Here is an 18,923-nt window from a genome sequence, read left to right as displayed (position 1 = left end):
GATATATCAGGAGGCCACTGGCAGACAGAATTCAAGCATTGAATCCCTGCTCAATTGCTATGGTATTGACCCCACTCCTGAATGTAACGGGAGCCTTTGGGTAGCTGGCACATTCCCCTAAGCCTGTGTCAGTGCCTTTAGTAAAAGTGTCACTTGATACTCCTGGGAAGGTAGGTGAGATGGGGCAATTTGATAAGTACTGACTTCATCTATTCTCCCACAGCATCAATTGAGTAAGTAAAAGTAACAACCTGAGTAGCAAAGCATTTTATTTTTCCTTAATTGCCTATATATTAGCACCAACAAGGTTACAGCAAGTACAGTGTTAATAAGCATTGATATGGTTTGGCTCTGTGTCTCCACTCAAATCTCATATCAAACTGTAATCTTCAGTGTTGGAGGAAGGGTTCGGTGGAAGGTGATTGGATCATGAGGGCGGACTTCTCTCTTGCTGTTCTCATGACAGTGAGTTCTCATGAGACCTGGTTGTTTAAAAGTGTCTAGCACATCCCCCTTTGCTCTTTCTCTCCTGCTCAGCCATGTGAATATATGTCTGCTTCCCCTTCACCTTCTTCCATGATTATAAGTTTCCTGAGGCCTCCCCAGTCATGCTCCCTGTACAGCCTGTGAACTGTGAGTCAATTAAACCTATTTTCTTCATAAATTACCCAGTCTCAGGTTCCTTATAGCAATGCAAGTACCAACTAGTACAAGCATGGAAACATTATCCTTCTTTTTAATTGTGATATAGAAACACTTTTTGATGTGTAAGATATTTTAAATTATTAGGTAACCAGTCAAATTCCCAAATATTGCTGAGACAACTCTTTTTCTATCCTTTAATACATACATCCTTGTTCAATTTACTGTCAGTTTTCTACCTCAAGTTGTCCCTGCAAAAATTTCATCAAAATCAATGCACAGAGTTTCAAGTATCTGTCAAGTAACTATTGACTTGGGCTCACTTTTGAAATGATTTGTCTTTTCTGACCATGTCATGTTAATGCATAATTGTCAAAGTGTTTCTCACAAAGGCTCAGTTCTGAGCTTAGAAGCTCTGGAATCTGCCTTGCTTATGAGCTACAGCACCAGGACCTTTCAAGACAAGGTCAGGAATGTTGCATGGCCTATATTTTGAGTCAGACCCACCCAGATAGAGGTTTGAATTTGACAACAATATTTTTTCAGAGACAAAGGACTTTATTTCTCGTGGCAAAAGGAGTAGCCACAATTTCATGTTGGTTTGTATCTGCTGATTCCCCATGCCCACTCTTCCAAATCTCGTGAAACTGACAGAGAGAGGCCTTGGGCATGTCTGAGCATGCTATGGGTTGCATTATAGGAAGGGAACACTGAAATTAAAGGATTCACTGCTTTTATAGTCAGTGGAAGCAAGCCTGTGCCTTGTCTGGGGTAAGATGCTGTGCTAGTTCATTTGTGTTGCTATAAAGGAATACCTGAGGCCACATAATTTTTTTTTTTTTTTTTTTTTTTATAAAAGGCTTATGTGGCTCAGTTCTGCAGGTTGTACAAAAAGCATGGCACTAGTATCTGCTTCTGGTAAGGGCCTCAGGAAGCTTCCATTCATGGTGGAAGGTGAAGGGGATGTGCAGAGATCACATGGCTAGAAAGGATGCAAGTTTTGGGGTGCCATGCTCCTTTTAACAACCAGTTCTTGGGGGAAGTTTTATGGAAACTAGAGCAAGAAGTTACTCATTGCTATGAGGATGACACCAAGCCATTTAGGAGAGATCTGTCCCACAACCCAAATACCTCCTAATAGGCTCCGCCTAAACTATTGGGGATCAAATTTCAACATGAGGTTTGAGGTGACAAACATCCATTCTCAAGATTTATGACTGCACACACGACTCTATGAAATGGCCCAGGTAAAGAGTGGCCAGACCCTTGCATTGTTGACATGCCCAGTAAAAAAATGTAGGGAGACTCAGGGACATGGTAGATTGCTTCTGCCAGCATCAGAGTCCTTCCTCTGGCAACACTGAGGTCTTGATGCCTTCTTGTCTTCTTTAACTCCAATTTCATTCCTTCACTTCCTATTGAAACCATTGTCACACAGATTTCTTCTAGCTGTTTCTGTTTTTTTGTTTTGTTTTGTTTTGTTTTTTAAATTTCAATAGTTTTGGGGGGAACCAGTAGTGTTTACTTACATGGATAAGATATTTAGTGGTGATTTCTGACATTCTGATGCACCCATAACCCAAGCAGTGTACCCTGTACCCAACGTGTAGTCTTTTATCTTGCACCCCCTCCCATTCTTCCTCCTGAGTCCCCAAAGTCCATTGTATCAGTTGTATGCCTTTGTACCCTCATAGCTTAGCTCCCACTTACAAGTGAGAACATACAATGTTTGGTTTTCCATTCCTGAGTTATTTCACTTAAAATAATTGTCTCCAACTCAGTTCAGGTTGTGGTGAATACCATTATCTCATTTCTTTTTATGACTGAAGGAGTATTCCATAGTATATACACACCACATTTTCTTTATCCACTCATTGGATGATGGGCATTTAGCCTGGTTTTATATTTTTTGCAATTGCAAATTGTGCTGCTATAAATGTGTGTACAAGTGTCTTTTTCATACAATGATTTACTTTCCTCTGGGTAGGTGTCAAGTAATGGGAGTGCTGGATCAAATGGTAGTTGTACTTTTAGTTCTTTAAGGACTCTCCATACTGTTTTTCATAGTAATTGTACTAGTTTACATTCCCACCAGCAATGTAAAAGTGTTCCCTTATCACCACATCCACACCAACATCAATTTTTTTTTCATTTTTAAATTATGGCCATTCTTGCAGGAGTAAGGTAGTATTTATTGCACTATGGGTTTGATTTGCATTTCTGTCATAATTAGTGATGTTTAGCATTTTTTCATATGTTTATTAGCCATTTGTATATCTTATTTTGAGAATTGTATATTCAAGTCCTTAGCCCACTTTTTGATGGGATTATTTGTTTTTTCCTTGCTGATTCGAGTTTCTTGTAGATTCTGGATATTAGTCCTTCGTCAGATGCATAGTTTGCAAAGATTTTTCTCCCACTCTGTGGGTTGTCTGTTTACTCTGCTATTTCTTTTGCTGTGCAAAAGCATTTTAATTTAATCAAGTCTTATCTATTTTTCATTGTTTTTGTTGCATTTGCTTTTGGGTTCTTGGTCCTGAAGTCTTTGCCTAAGTCAATGTCTAGAAGAATTTTTCTGATGTTATCTTGTACAATTTTTATGGTGTTAGGTCTTAGATTTAAGTCTTTGATCCATCATGAGTTGATTTTTGTATAAGGTGAGGGATAAGGATCCAGTTTCATCTTTCTACACATGGTTTGCAAATTATCCCAGTACCATTTGTTAAACAGGGAGTCCTTTCCCCACTCTATGTTTTTGTTTGCTTTGCTGATGATCAGTTGGCTGTATTTGGCTTTACTTCTGGGTTCTCTATTCTGTTCCATTGGTCCACACGTCTGTTTATATACCAGTACCATGTTGCTTTGGTGACTATAGTGTTATAGTATAGTTTGAAGTTGGGTAATGTGATGCCTCCAGATTTGTTCTTTTTGCTTAGTCTTGCTTTGACTATGTGGCTCTTTTTTGGTTCCATATGAATTTTAGGATAGTTTTTTTCTAGTTCTCTGAAGAATGATAATGGTATTTTGATAGGAATTGCACTGAATGTTACAGATTGCTTTTGGCAGTATAGTCATGTTTTATAATATTGAGTATACCCATCCATGAGCATAGGATGTTTCCATTTGTTTGTGTTGACTGTTTTTTTCCAGCAATGTTTTGCAGTTTTCCTTGTAGAGATCTTTCACCTCCTTGGTTAGGTATATTTCTAAGTGTTGTGTTGTGTTGTATTTATTTATTTCCATATCTGCTGTAAAAGGGGTTGAGTTCTTGATTTGATTCTCAACTTGGTCACTGTTGGTATACTTCAGTGCTACTGATTTGTGTACATTGATTTTGTGTCCTGAAACTTTGCTGAATTCATTTATCAGAGCTAAGAGCTTTTTAGATGAGTCTTTAGGTTTTTCTAGGTACACAATCATATCATCAGTGAACAGTAACAGTTTTACTTTGTCTTTACTGGTTTGGATGCCCTTTATTTTATTCTCTTGTCTGATTGTTTTGGCTAGGACTTCCAGTACTACGCTGAATAGAAGTGGTGAAAGTGGGAATCTTTGTCTTGTTACAGTTCTCAGGAGGAACGCTTTCAACTTTCTGCCATTCAGTATAATGTTGGCTGTGGGTTTGTCATAGATGGTTTTTATTATCTTAAGGTATGTCTCTTCTATGCCAATTTTTTAATCATAAAGGGATGCTGGATTTTGTCAAATGCTTTTCCTGTATCTATTGAGATCATCATGTGATTTTTGTTTTTAATTAAGTTTATGTGGTGTATCACATTTGTTGACTTGCGTATGTTAAACCATCCTTGCATCCCTGATATGAAACCCACTTGATCATGGTGGATTATCTTTTCGATATGCTGTTGGATTCAGTAAGCTAGTATTTTGTTGAGAATTTTTGCATCTATGTTCATACTGGTTTGCAGTTTTCTTTTTTTGTTATGTCCTTTCATGGTTTTGGTATTAGGATGATACTGGCTTCATAGAATTTTTTAGGGAGGATCCCTTCTTTATCTTTTGGAATAGTTTCAGTAGGATTGATACCAATTCTTCCTTGAATGTCTGATAGAATTCAGCTGTGAATCCATCTGGTCCTAAACTTTGTTTTGTTGGCAATTTTTTTTATTAGTGTTTCAATGTTGCTGCTTGTTATTAGTCTGCTCCGAGTTTCAATTTCCTTCTGGTTTAATCTAGGAGTGTTGTATATTTCCAGGAATTTATCCATCTCCTCTAGGTTTTCTAGTTTGTGTGCATAAAGGTGTTCATAGTAGCCTTGAATGATCTTTTGTGTTTCTGTAGTGTCAGTTGTAGTATCTCCCATGTCATTTCTAATTGAGCTTATTCAGATGTTCTTTCTTCTTGGTTAATCTCACTAATGAGCTATCGATTTTGTTTATCTTTTCAAAGAATCAGCTTTTTATTTTATCTTTTGTATTGTTTGTTTTAATTTCATTTACTTCTGCTTTGATCTGTATTATTTCTTTTCTTATGCTGGGTTTGGGTTTGGTTTGTTCTTGTTTCTCTACTTCCTTGAGGTGTGAGCTTAGATTGTCTATTTGTGTTCTTTCAGGCCTTCTGATGTAGGCATTTCATGCTATGAACTATCCTCTTAGTACCACTTTTGCTGTATCCCAGAGGTTTTAATACATTGTGTCACTATAATCATTCAGTTCAAAAAATGTTTTAATATTCATCTTGATTTTATTGTTGACCTAAAGATCATTCAGAAACAGATTATTTAATTTCCATGTATTTGTATAGTTTTGAGGGTTCCTTTTGCTGTTAATTTTCAATTTTATTCCATTGTGGCCTGAGAGAGTACTTGATATGATTTTGATTTTAAAAATTTATTGAGGCTTGTTCATGGCCTATCGTATGGTCTATCTTGAAGAATGTGCCATGTGCTCATGAAAAGAATGTATATTCTGTAGTTGTTGTGTAGAATGTTCTGTAAATATCTGTTAAGTCCATTTATTCTAGGGTATAGTTCAAGTCCATTGTTTCTTTGTTGACTTTCTGTCTGGATGACCTGTCTAGTGCTATCAGTGGAGTATTGAAGTCCTCCACTATTACTGTGTTGTCTCCTGTCTCATTTCTTAAGTCTAGTAGCAATTGTTTTAAAAAATTGGGAGCTCCAATGTTAGGTGCATATATATTTAGGATTGTGCTATTTTGCTGTTGGACTAATTCTTTTATCATTATATAATGTCCCTCTTTGTCTTTTTTAACTATAGTTGCTTTAAAGTCTGTTTTGTCTGATTTAAAAATTGCTACTTCTGCTTGCTTTCGGTTTCCATTTGCATGGAATATCTTTTTCCACCCCTTTACCTTAAGTTTATGTGAGTACTTATGTGTTAGGTGAGTCTCCTGAAGAAATCAGATACTTGGTTGGTGGATTTTTATCCATTCTGCCATTCAGTATATTGTAAGTGGAACATTTAGGCCATTTACATTATACATTAGTATTGAGATATGAGGTACTGTTCTATTCATTTAGTTGCCTGAAGACCTTGTGGGTTTGGGTTTTTTTTTTTTTCATTATGTTATTGTTTATAGGCCCTGTGAGATTCATGCTTTAAGGAGGTTCTATTTTTGTGTATATTTTGAGGGACAGTTTCAAGATTTAGAGCTCCTTTTAGCAGTTCTTGTAGTGCTGGCTTGGTAGTGGTGAGTTCTCTCAGCATTTGTTTGTCTGAAAAAGACTTTATCTCTCCTTCACTTATGAAGCTTAGTTTCGCTGGATACAAAATTCTTAGCTAATAATTATTTTGTTTAAGGAGGTCAAAGATAGGACCCCAATCCCTTCTGGCTTGTAGGGTTTCTGCTGAGAAATCTGCTGTTAATCTGATAGGTTTTCCTTTATAGGTTACTTGATGCTTTCACTTCATAGCTCTTAAGATTCTTTACTTTGTCTTGATTTAGATAATCTTAATTACTATGTGCCTAGGTGATGATATTTTGTGATGAATTTCCCAGGTGTTCTTTGAGCTTCTTGTATTTGGATGTCTAGATCTCTAGCAAGGCCAGGCAAACTTTTCTCGATTATTCCCTCAAAGAATTTTTCCAAACTTTTAGATTTCTCTTCTTCATTGGGAACACCAATTATTCTTATGTTTGTGGTTTAGCATAATCCCAAACTTCTTGGAGGATTTGTTTATTTTTTTAATTATTTTTTCTTTGTCTTTGTTGGATTGGGTTAATTTGAAAGCCTTGTCTTTAAGCTCTGAAGTTCTTTCTTCTACTTGAGTCTATTGTCGAAATTTTCTTGCATATTTTGCATTTCTTTAAGTGTGTTTTTCATTTTCAGAAGTTGTAATTGTCTTTTCATTATAATATCTCTTTCTCTGGAGACAATTTTATGCATATCCTGTATTTATTTAAATTTCTTTAAGTTGTTTTTCACCTTTCTCTGGCACCTCCCTGAGTAGCTTAATAATCAACCTTCTGAATTCTTTACCTAGCAATTCAGAGATTTCTTCTTGGTTTGGAGCCATTCCTGGAGAGCTAGTGTTATCTTTTAGGGGTGTTAAAGAAACTTGTTTAGTCATATTGCCAGAATTCTTTTCTGGTCCCTCCTCATTTGGGTAGACTGTTTCAGTAGAAAGATCTAGAACTCAAGGGCTGCTGTTCAGATTCTTTTGTCCCACAGGGTGATCCTTGATGTGGTGTTCTTCTGCTTCCCACAGGGATGGGGCTTCCTGAGAGCCAGACTGCAGTGATTGTTATTGCTCTTCTGGGTCTAGCCCCTCAATGAGGCTAGTAGGCTGTGGGCTCGTTCTGAGGAATGTCTGCAAAGAGTCCTGCAAAGAGACCTGTTTGTCTTCAGGTCTTCCAGCCATGGATACCAGCACCTGCTCCAGTGGAGGTAGCAGGGGCATAAAGTGGACTCTGTGGGAGTCCTTGGCTGTAGTTTTGTTTAGCGTCCTGTTTTTCTCAAATGCTGGTTATGCTAGCAGTGATGCTGTCACAAGGACAGACTCAGGACCTCTGGTTAGCCAGGGTGGTGCAGGTGATGGAATTAGCTGTGGTTTTCTCTTCTTTGGATCAGGGTTGTCTGGTATGAGCTGCTGTAATGGCTTAAGTTGGTTGGCCTCCAGCCGGGAGGTGGCACTTTCAAGACAGCACTAGCTGCAGTGGTAGAAGGGGCATATACACTTGCCCTACATTGTCCAGGATAAGTACTCGGGTTTCTCAGGTGATGGGTGGGGCCACAGAACTCTCAAGAGCTTATGTCTTTTGTCTTTGGCTACCAGGGCAGGCAGAGAAAAATGATTAGGTGGGGGCAGAATTAGGTGGGTCAGAGCTCAGACTATCCTTGGGCGAGGCTTGCTGTGGCTACTGTGGGGAATGGGGGGTGGTTCACAGGACAATGCAATTATGTTCTCAGGGTGATTTGGGCTGCCTCTGCTGCACCATGCAGGTCACCAGGGAACTAGGGGAAAGCTGGCAGTGATAGGCCTCACCCAGCTCTCATGCAACAAGGCCAGTCTCACTCCCTCCATGCCTCACTAACAGCACCAAGTTTACATCCAGGCAGCTGGGGAGCAGGGCTGAGATCTTGCCCCAGGCTACAAGTCTTCCTGTTGAGAAAGCAAGCATGGTTCTAAGGCCTCACCCCTTACCCCTACCCCTCCACCCACACTCTTGGCTGCAGTTTCTGTACTCATATCTGCACTTCCCATTTGTGCCCCTATTTCCCCTCTCCCCACTGCTAGATTCTGCTCAGAAAAATTTGTGCTCAGTCAAAATTATTACAAAATTCCACTGGAAGCTTTCTTCACCCCGTGTCCCCTCCTGAATTCCACTAGCTGCCTTCCTCCAAGGACCCCTGTGAGATAAAGCCAGGAATGGCTTTTCTGGGCTGAAGCTGGAGACTGGGAGTGCCTATAGGGCTCTTCCCACTGCTTCTTCTATGTTTATATTTCACCCAGCTCCTTAAATCCTTTTCAACTCTAGGTATGATTAAATCCTTCTCCCATGACCTGGATTTGCAGGTTCCCCGGTGGCAATGTGTGTTCAGAGGCAGACGTTTCCCCTCCTCTCACACTTTGGGAACTCACAGTTTTTTAGCTGTCTCATGGAGTTTGGAGTGGCAAGTCACTTTTTTCAAAGGGTCTCTGAATTCTTTTGGTTCTTCTGGTATTTTCCTGAGGGAGTTCTTGGAGCAAAAATTCACAACGTGAGTCTCCACATGCTGTTTGGTTTATCCAAGTGGGAGCTGCACTTTAGTCCTGTCTCCTATCAGACAATTTCCCCTAAATATTCCAAAGTACTCCCATTTGCCAAGAAGTTTTATAGTCATTTTCATGAGATACCTGCAAAGAAAAAAGAGGCCAAAAATTAATTTTACTCATAGATATATTTTTAGGTTAATAAAATTTGTTTATACCTTTTATCCTCCTCATCACGAACTGTTAGGATACAGAAATTGTGCTTAGAGATACACAGAACTTGTATTCATAACACTATTTACATTTTTATTGTAAAAGGAGTAACAATAAGGACATTTTAAAGGAGAAAAATTATCTCTAATCCCAACACGACATCAAAACAATTTATTTTTACTATATCCCTCATCCTATCTTAGTTTATATAATTGCAATCATAGAACACATAAATTTTTATAATCTGCTATTTCACTTAATTCCCAGTTGTAAACATTTTCCATGTTGATGTATAATTTTTATTTTTTATTGCATGTTTGGTACAAATCGACAATTTTTCTGGCAGAGTTCATCAAATACTGCAACATAGTCAGTCCTCTAGTAAGTTAAATACGCATTTGTTTTCAATTTTGTGTTATTTCAAGAAAGTTGCTGTAGATATCATATAAACATTTTTTTTTTCTTAAAATGAATGCCCAGTACCAAGATTTGTTACATAAAGGTAAGAACATTTCGTGGCCTTTGGCCCAAACCATTCATTGGCAGCTCTGGATGAGCCCTTACTGTAAGCTTTGCCAGTTCTCCTCTCCTCAATCTGAGGCATGACTTCTTTGGGCTCCTAAAGTCCTCTTGACTCTCCTGCTCCCTATCCGCTCCCAGGCCCAGCCCAGGCAAATGAAGAATGCTGACCAGCAAATCCCAGTCAACTTCACACTTCATTATTTTATCTCTGCCCTTCTTCCTTTCAAAAGAAATGCCATTTCTTGTTATGAATGTGGTGTGTATGAGCCTCAGTTGTTTGGGGTACACTTTTAAAAATTCATAACCATGGCTACCTAGCAAGTTATCTAAACTATGGGTGTGACTGATGTACCTGCTGGGCTAATACTACTCCACCCATATTGAATAGGGCTTGGCGGGGAACAAAGAAGAGAAATACAGGAAAGTTCTTTCTAAATAGCAATGGTACCTGCAGAAAATGGAATTACTATGCTATGCCTTTAAATCTGCCTTTATGTACGTGGTATCTTGAGAAATATATATTTAGCCTTTGTCCCAAGTTCATAGCACAGAGCACCTAAAACCCTAGAAATTTCCTGAATAAGATTAATAGGGGCTTCTTTTGTTTTATTATTCATAAAAAAGCCCTTTACACCATACTGAAGTTTATGCTAATGAGGTAACTCTTGGTGGGCCCCAAGATAGCATCAGGATGGGGACTGGACACTGGGAAGACCATGCCATGACTAGAGGACTGGAACTGCAGCCCCACTCACTGGCCTCCTGGAAGAGGAGAGAGGACTGGAGAATGAGTGCAATCACCAGCTGCCAATGATGTAATCAATCATGTCTACATTAAAAAAAAAAACTCTAAGTAACAGGGTTGAGGGAGATTCCAGTGCTGGGAGGGTGGAACACCCAGAGAGGTCATGGAGGCTCCGACTTCCTGAGTTGTGTTGAAGAAAAGAGTCAAACTCTATAAAACATTTCAAGAGATTTATTCTGAGCCAAATATGAGTGACTGATGGCCTGTGACACAGCTCTCAGGTGATTCTGAGAACATATGCCCAAAGCAGTCAGGGCATAGTCATAGCTTTATATATTTTAGGGAGATATGAGACATCAAGACATCAATCAATACATGGAAGACACATTGGTTCAGTCCAGAAAGGTGGGACAACTCAAAGGCAGGGAGCCTTCCCGGTTATAGATAGCTTGAAATTTTTTCTGCTTGGAAATTGGTTAAAACAGTTATTTTCAACAGAAAGGAATGTCTGAGTTACTGTAAGTGGTTGTGGAGACCAAAGTCTTATCATGCAGATGAAGCCTCCAGGTAGCAGGCTTCAGAGAGAATAGTCTGTAAATGTTTCTTATCAGACTTAAGGTCTGTGTTGATGTCAAATGTTGGTTGGCTTTTCCTGAACTCCAAAAGGGAGGGAGGGATAATGAAGCGTGCCTGACACCTCTTCCCATCATGGCCTGAACCAGTTTTTCAGGTTAACTTTGGAGTGCCCTGGCCGATAGGAGGGGTTCATTTAGATGGCTGGGGAGCCTTAGAATTTTATTTTTGTTTTACAGTTGTTTTACCTAAGTTTTATCCTTTATAATAAATACTAACAGCAAATAAAGTGCTTTCCTGTGTTCTATTATTTGTCAAAGTAAATTGTTGAACCTGAGGGGGATCTTAAAAATGCTAAAATATGCAGTCCACTAGGCAGAGGTGGGAGTGTCCTGGAAACCCCATTTCCATCTGGCATCTGAAAGGGGAGAGTCTTGTGGGACCAAACCCTTTGATTTGTGGGATCTGACACTAACTTCAGGTAGAGTAGTGTTGAAAAAGATGCCACGTGTTTGGTCCTAAGGGAAAGAATCTCTCAACATGTTATTCCATTTTTTAAATTCTTTGCAATCCTAGGCAATTTTCCCCAGGCTGGTATTTGTTGAAAGTAGTTTTCCATTACAACTTTGATAAAAAAGAAATTCCATAATCATTCCAAAAAAATTGGCTCAGTAATGTAGAACAGTTCTTCTCAAACTTACATGTGCATGTGACTCATTTGGAGGATCTTGTTACAATGCAGATTCTGCAAAGCACTTACAACTCAAAGTGTGACCCATGATCAGCAGCATCAGCATCATGTGGGAGAATCTCAGAATCTATCCTAGACCTACTCAACCAGAGTCTTCCTCTTAACAAGATCCCAAGATGATTCACATGCACAGCAAAGTTTGGGAAAACCCGGTCTCAGCCTCAGTTTTCTTGTCCCTAAATGCTTTCTACCTGGAACACAGTACATATGCAATGAGTGGAAGCTACTATAGAAATTGCTTCACGTTCAGTGTTCAGATTAAGATGAGCATTGCTTATAAGTGAACACAAAGTAACTGCTGATGGGTTTGAGATTTTGTGAGCAGGTACAGGGATGGACTGTAAACTTGGTGCTCTGTGTAGGCTCTGCATATTCAGCACAGGAGGACTCAAACTGCAAAGGTAGCTGCTTGGCTCTGGGGAAGAAGGGATATCCAGGAAGTTCTATTAAGCTGAACATAAAAAATGTCCTTCTCAGGGGCACCCTACGAACCCTATTAGGTGAAATGAGGCTGCAGCCATAATGCCTGAGACATCAACTTATAATCTCAGTCTCCAGGAAGGTAGAGCTGGGCAGAGGCTGGCTTGAGCCTCCTGTTTGTCCCTCCAGACCAGGCCCTACACCCAGGAGCTGGCCAGTGTCAAACATATGCTCACCACTCAACCTCTCTCAGCTGCAGCTCAGGACTTCCAGAAGCAACTGTCTCATCATGATCCCCTCTTTATTTTCATTACAATAATCTTTTTGGCCAAATACTTCTTCAGAGTTAAATCTAAAAAGTAAATGGGACCGTTGACTGTAATCTAAGGCTTTAGGACTGTAGCCTTAGTCTAACCACTTATGCATGCAACTGGGTCATGTGACCATAGGCTCAGCCTCACAAAATAATTGGAGACCCATCCAGATTTGAGGCAAGGGGGATTTACGCAGGTCCTGCTCAAAAATAGGAAACATCAAATATCCTTTGTCCTTTCCAAGCTCTGATTTTGCTATGATCTGAATGTTTGTGTCTACACAAAATTCATATGTTGAAATCCTAACATCCAAGGGGATGATATTAAGAAGTGGAGCCTTTTGGGAGACAACTAATACTTCTGAATTGGATTAGTGCCCTTATAAAATAGGTCCAAGGGAGCTCATTAGCCCTTTCCACCATGTGAGGCCACAGTGAGAAGACACCACCAATGAACCAAAAACTGGGCCCACACTAGACACAGAACTGCCAGTGCCCTGATCTTGGACTTCCCAGGCTCCAGAACCATAAGACATAAATTCCTGTTCTTTACAAACCACCCAGTCTACTCAGCTATCTCTGCCTGAACAGACTAAGAGATTTCTGAACATATTGTGATGTTGGAGTTAATCAAACATGGTTGTAAATGCTTGCTCTGCCTATTTCTAACTGTGTATCCTGTGGAAAGTTCCCTCACCATTTTACAACTTGTGTGTCTCACCTAATAAAACAAGGACAACAATAGTTATTCCAAAAGACTATTGGAAGAGTTAAAGAGAAAGCATAATTATAGTAGTAGCTAACATTTATTCAGGGTATAAAATGAGCCGAGTTCTGTACACAGCTCTTTACACTGATTCACTCATTCACTTGGTGCATATTCATTGAATACCTACCATGTATTGGGCATGGTTTTCTGGGGTCTAGAAGAATAACAACAATAGTTAATATTATTGAGTGTTTACTATGTGACAGGCACATTCTAAAGAAGTTGTTTCTGAACAGTTCACATTTCTAACAGGTTAAATTTTCACAATTGCTCGTGTGAATTATTTTGTTTAATCATTGCAATTATCTAATGAAGTAATATGTTCCCCATTTTTACAAATGAGGAAACTGAGGTATAAATGTAAGTAATTTGTGCAAGGTCACCCTGCTAGTCCATGGAGTCCCCAGAGATCAGACTGTAAAATATTGAGCTATACTGTGTGATATTTGAGGTTAAACTCTAAGAAATGCCAATTTCCCACCACTTTTGATCTATACAAACAATTTTATGTTTTTCCTAATATTTTAAGAAGAATTTGTAGAGACTGAGACATAAGCAACCTGCAGTGAAACATCTTTTGCCTTCTGTTTTGTTTTGCTTTGCTTTTATCTTTGGACTGCCTTTCTGTCACATTCCCCAGACCCAATCTTGACTTCATGCCCCAAACCCTGTATCAAGCCTCTGCCTTCCTTTATGTCCTAGAGTTGTGTCCTGAGATAGGCTTCTACCTTTCTCCAGCCCATCAGACCTCTTGACTCAGCCCCCAGGGATTAGAGTCCCTGCACCTTGCATTAATACTAAAACCATAGTAATACTAACATGAAAAACTAATAAACACTGAGGGCTTACTCTGTAGTTGGCCCTGTTCCAAGAATTTCACATGTATCTATACATTTAATCCTCTCAACAATTATGTCAGGTAACTACTATTGCTTTCCTCTCTTTACAGATAGAGAAAATGAGGTATTCAGAAGTTAGATGATTTGGCCAAATTTACTGCCTTCAGAGAGATTTCTTTGTCCAGCTCTATTTCCAGACATCACCTGCTTCCAGATTCCCAACCACCAATGTGGACTTCTGTGTCTCTAGGCACTAGCTGTTCCCATGCCCCCTTCCCATTGTTGCCTTATCCATTCCATATATCACTCTGCTGGCCAGCATGAGCATACTTGAGAACCATCTCCAGCTCCTGCCTCACCCACTTGGCCAGTCTAGGGCACAGTCCAGACCCATCGCCATCAAACTGGGCCTCAAGCAGTTACCCACACCTGCCCAGCCTTGTCCTAAGCCAACTCCTCAGGACTTGGAGTTTTTATAGCTTTCACAGATGAAAGCTAACAAGTGAAATGTTCAAAAGGCTTCAGGAAATGAAAGAGGTAAACAAACTATTAAAAAGACGACTCAACTGTGCAGGTGCACCCTAAATAATTTAGAGTACAATCACTTCCTAGGGAAAATTAAAGCATTTTTAATCTTCTCATTCATCCTTCCATTCCAAAAAAAAAATGTACTGAGGATCTACTCCATACCAGTCCCCAAACTAAGTAATGACTGTCCTTTAGGAATTCCCAGCCTGGAGTGAGGAGGTAGACTAATGAATAAAGCATTCCAACCTCGTGTGTTAGGTGCTGTAATAGAAAGGGACATTAAGTACCTGGAGGCCCAAGAGAAGAAGTAAATGACTTCATGGAACACCAAAGGGGATTTCTCCAGGGGCTGGGCCTTGAAGATGAAAAGGCACCCACCAAGTAGGTAAGAGAGAAGAGCATTGTAGGCATTGGAGGGGAGGAACAGTCCAGGGAGAGGGAACAGTATGAGCAAGGGTGGGGAGGTGTGTGGGAGCCAGAGTGATCTAACTAATATGGTGAGGTCAGAACCTGGAACTAGCCAAGGGAGAGCTGGAAAAGCCAGCAGGAGCTCGGGTGCAGCAGACTTTGTGCCACTGGCTGAGGAACTTAAGGATAATGGAGAGAGGCTCTTTTTAAACAAGGTAGTGATATTGCCAGGTCTGCATTTGGGAAGGTAAATAGAAGGGAAGACATTGAGAGTCATTGGTATAGTCCGTTTAGCAGGTGATGACATGACAATAGCCTGAATGGTGGCTCTGGGTGTGGGACAGGGGAGGGGACAGACAGGGAGGAGAACTCTAGAGATAGAATCCACAGGTTTCAGTATCCACAGGGCAGAGCATGAGTAACAAGAAGAAATTTAGGAAGACTGTCTTTTTATGTCTTTATTAAATACTTCTCTATCTAAATAGGATTAATTTGATAAATTAATTATAATCACTGGAATAAAAGTCTATCAGATTAGCCACTGAACAGCCCTTTTATCCAGTTGTAGAAGTGAGGAGACCCCTATCTGTCTGAGAAGGGCAGGTCATCATTTTCTCATAAAATCTCAGACTTAAGGGTTGAAAAAAACTTCAAAAGGCTATTTCTTCCTAATCTCTATATTAGTTATCTATTGATGCATAATCAATTACTCCAAGTTAAAACAATAAATATTTATTATTATACTTCACAGTTTCTGTGGGTTGGGTGTTCAGGAGTGGCTTAGCTGGGTGTTTCTGGCTCAGAAAGTTGTAGTCCGGACGTCATCCATGCTGCAGTCCTAGGAAGCTTGACTGGAACTGGAGGGTCCACCTGGCAGATGGCTCACTCACACATCTATTGGCTGGATTCCTCAGTTCCTTGCCACATGTCCTCAACACATGCAGGCTGACATCCAGAGCAGGTGTTTCTAGCCTTGAAATTTACACACCATCATATCCAGAATATCCTATTGGTTTACACAGGTCAGACCTATTTAGTGTAGGAGGAGACTAAACAGGGCTTACATAACAGCAGCTGCAGCTAATAGGAAACACGGTGGAGGCTTGCCAGCACACTCCCTGACATCAGAGACGTAAGTCACTATCATGAAGCCCATTTTGCAGATGAAATAGCAGAGATTAAATGCAAAGACGATATGGAGTGGCGGAAAGAGTACTTGAACAGCAGTCAGATGGCCAAACCTCAACTCTGCGGCTATCAATTGGACCCTGAAGAAGTCACTTCATTTCTCAGGCCTCATGTTCCTCAATTATAAAATCAGGCTAACAGGCTCACTTTGCAGAATACCAGAGGAAGAGGTTGAGAAGTTATCCCGTTGGCAGCCAGTGAAACGTAAAGGTTTTCAAACTTAGGAACACAGGAAAACCTCATGTATTTTGAGGACTACTCTGGAAATAGTGTGGAGAATTAAGTTGAGGGACTGAGACAAGTAAGCAGACCAATGCCACATAATATGCAGGAAGGAAGCCCAACAGCCCATTCTCAGTTGCTGGTGACAAGGGTAAAAGCAGGGCCTCACCCCAGAATCAGAAGGGCTCGGGAATGCACCCATCATGTCACAGCCCTATTTCTATTTGTGTAGTATTTGCAAGGAAAGATCTACTTAGTGTCAGAAAGATTGTAAATATCTATTCTCCCTCTGCCTTTTTCTGAAATGACAACTTGAGTCCTGGAAAACTTCCTGGGTTTATGGAACCATTAATCTCTGCCTTAAGACCCAGGATATGCTGAAGGCTACAAAATCAACAGAAAGAAAATAGGAAAGAGAATGTCTTCATTGGATGGTCTGCATTGGATTTCAAGTATTTTATCACAGTCTTAGCTCAAACTTTTACTCTAGTCATTAAAATATTAAAAATAACACAATTCTAAATGGTCAAATAGAATATGCCTATCATTCCAGCAGAAAGAAAAGAAAGATAAAAGACTAGAGTCTATTGTCTGTTGAAAATATATGCCAATTTTTCACCTAAATTCAGAAAGAGTTGCAATATTTGCTATGGACAAAGTGCCAAAAATGAGTGGATAGGGTCCATATTTTAAAGACATAATGGAGACAAACATGAGTTCAGAACTAAAGCCTTTGCTATGAGTACAACTAATATTATAGGCTTATTTTTTTTCTTATTTGTGGTGTACATAAGCTACCTTAATAGCTTTTCTTTGAATAACAGGAATGTCGTCTACTAAATGCAACTCTGAAAGATTAGAGAAGAGACATAGAAAAAGAATTTTAAGAGCTGTGATTCCCTGCCCTCCTACTTAAATAAACTCTGCCTATTCTATTAATTATTGCATTATACCATAAGCTGCAGAGCTAAGAAACTCCCACTCTTTCCATAGACTCACTCATGCATGGAGCATTTGTGATTGATGCACCAATGAGGTTAAAATGTGCAAATGGAGATGAAACATCCCAAGATTAAACAACTCCAGGGTAGGACACTGGCACTTTTCCAGCATCTTAAACTTGGCCAAACTCTTCAGGGATAAGTATTCAAGGAAAGATGCTTGGTCTCAGCCAGATACTGGAATAACCCCTCCCCTTCCTAAGCCTCTCAATATGTCCCAACAAACTTCCTCTTTTATGATCTATACTCATTTACTCAACAAATATTGAATTGGGGCCTGGAGAACCCACTCTAAACATGGCCTGGGAGAAGAAACACTAAGAATATAAAGTTAGTTAAGAAAAGGCCCAAGATCAGAGGAACTTAACAGTTTGGGGCAGTGTTTCGTAAGCCAGATGCACAATAAGTTTACCTACAGCTTTGAAAAAGTACTGATAGGCCCCCCTGCTAATGGATTAAATTATCATCACTGGGGTGAAGCCCAAAGTAGAGCCAAACTTGAGAATCACTCAAGAAGAGACAGACGAACAAATGACTGTCCTATATTGTTATTGAGGGAATTCAAGATCTACTGTAGCCCAGAGGAAGGACTCCATCCAGAGGGAGCTAGAGGTTGGTTGTAAGTCACCTGACCCATGCATTTTCCTTGAAGAGTAAAGGAGACAGCAGAGGAAGGCAATTTAAGGAAGGAGGGTTAAGGGAGCAGTGTGTGCAAAATGAAAGATATTGTGACATTCCTGGAATTGCAAGATGTGTAGTATACCTGGAGCAAAGGGGTCTCTTACCACTCTTATAAGTGGTAAGAGATGAAGCTTAGAAGTAGACAGCAATCCAATTTAATTCATCCTAGGCTCTTGACCTTGTCAAATATATTCAAACAAGGAGTTTGTACTTTATACTGAAGGCTATGGGGATGAAGACAGGGTTTTGGCTGGGGAATAACTTACTGTCTGAATTAAATTTGTATTTTACAATGACTCTTCCGACCCCACCACCAGCCAGGAGATGAGAAGTGATACTTAGAACAAGGGTTATGGGAAGGAGTGAAGGATAGAGGAGGAAGAACAGTTAAGACATCTGTGATAAAGAGGGGTCAGATGATGTGGGACTGAATATAGGAGGGGAGATGAAGAAAGAGTGGATCTCAGAGGCAATAGTAGCAGAATAGGTGAAACTGTGTGACTAACTAGATGTGAAAGTAAAGCAAAGAGAAGAGTAACTCCCAGACTCCTGCACTGGGTGACCAGCTGCCTACAAGAGCAGCAAGAGGAAAGGGGTGCCCTTTAATCTTGCTGACACATTGTCTTGCTGTGGCTCTTACCTTTCTTTCTCTTTGACCATTTCCTAATTAGTCATGCTTTCCAATATTATTGGAGGAAAAGACAAACAGATTTTGTATCTGTAGATAATACAATAAAAAACTTAGGAATAGATGCTCTTAAATGGATTTCAGTCCTTTCAAATAGTTTATTACAGCTCAATCCTCACCAGGGCCTCACTATCTATAAAACAAAAGGTATTTTAAACCTATTTTGAACAAGTGTATCCTTGTCTACTAGACAAGAAGGTTCTGGGTGATAAGGATCATAAGTCCTGTTATTATTCACTTTTTTAGTCT

General features: G+C 39.8%; 1 long non-coding RNA gene across 1 annotated transcript in view; it reads right to left on the bottom strand.

The window, feature by feature from the left end:
• LOC126936806 (uncharacterized) overlaps positions 1-18,923 on the bottom strand; it is a 138,378-nt gene that overhangs the window by 56,654 nt on the left and 62,801 nt on the right. Inside the window, exon 2 of the long non-coding RNA XR_007719578.1 lies at positions 8,703-8,957. This is a non-coding gene — a long non-coding RNA (uncharacterized LOC126936806). The remainder of the gene's footprint in view (positions 1-8,702; positions 8,958-18,923) is intronic.

The sequence above is a fragment of the Macaca thibetana genome, chromosome 15, assembly GCF_024542745.1.
Source record: "Macaca thibetana thibetana isolate TM-01 chromosome 15, ASM2454274v1, whole genome shotgun sequence".
Taxonomy (NCBI): domain Eukaryota; kingdom Metazoa; phylum Chordata; class Mammalia; order Primates; family Cercopithecidae; genus Macaca; species Macaca thibetana.
The sequence above is the reverse complement of the archived record's forward strand: the minus strand, read 5'-3'. Positions and strand labels throughout refer to the sequence as shown.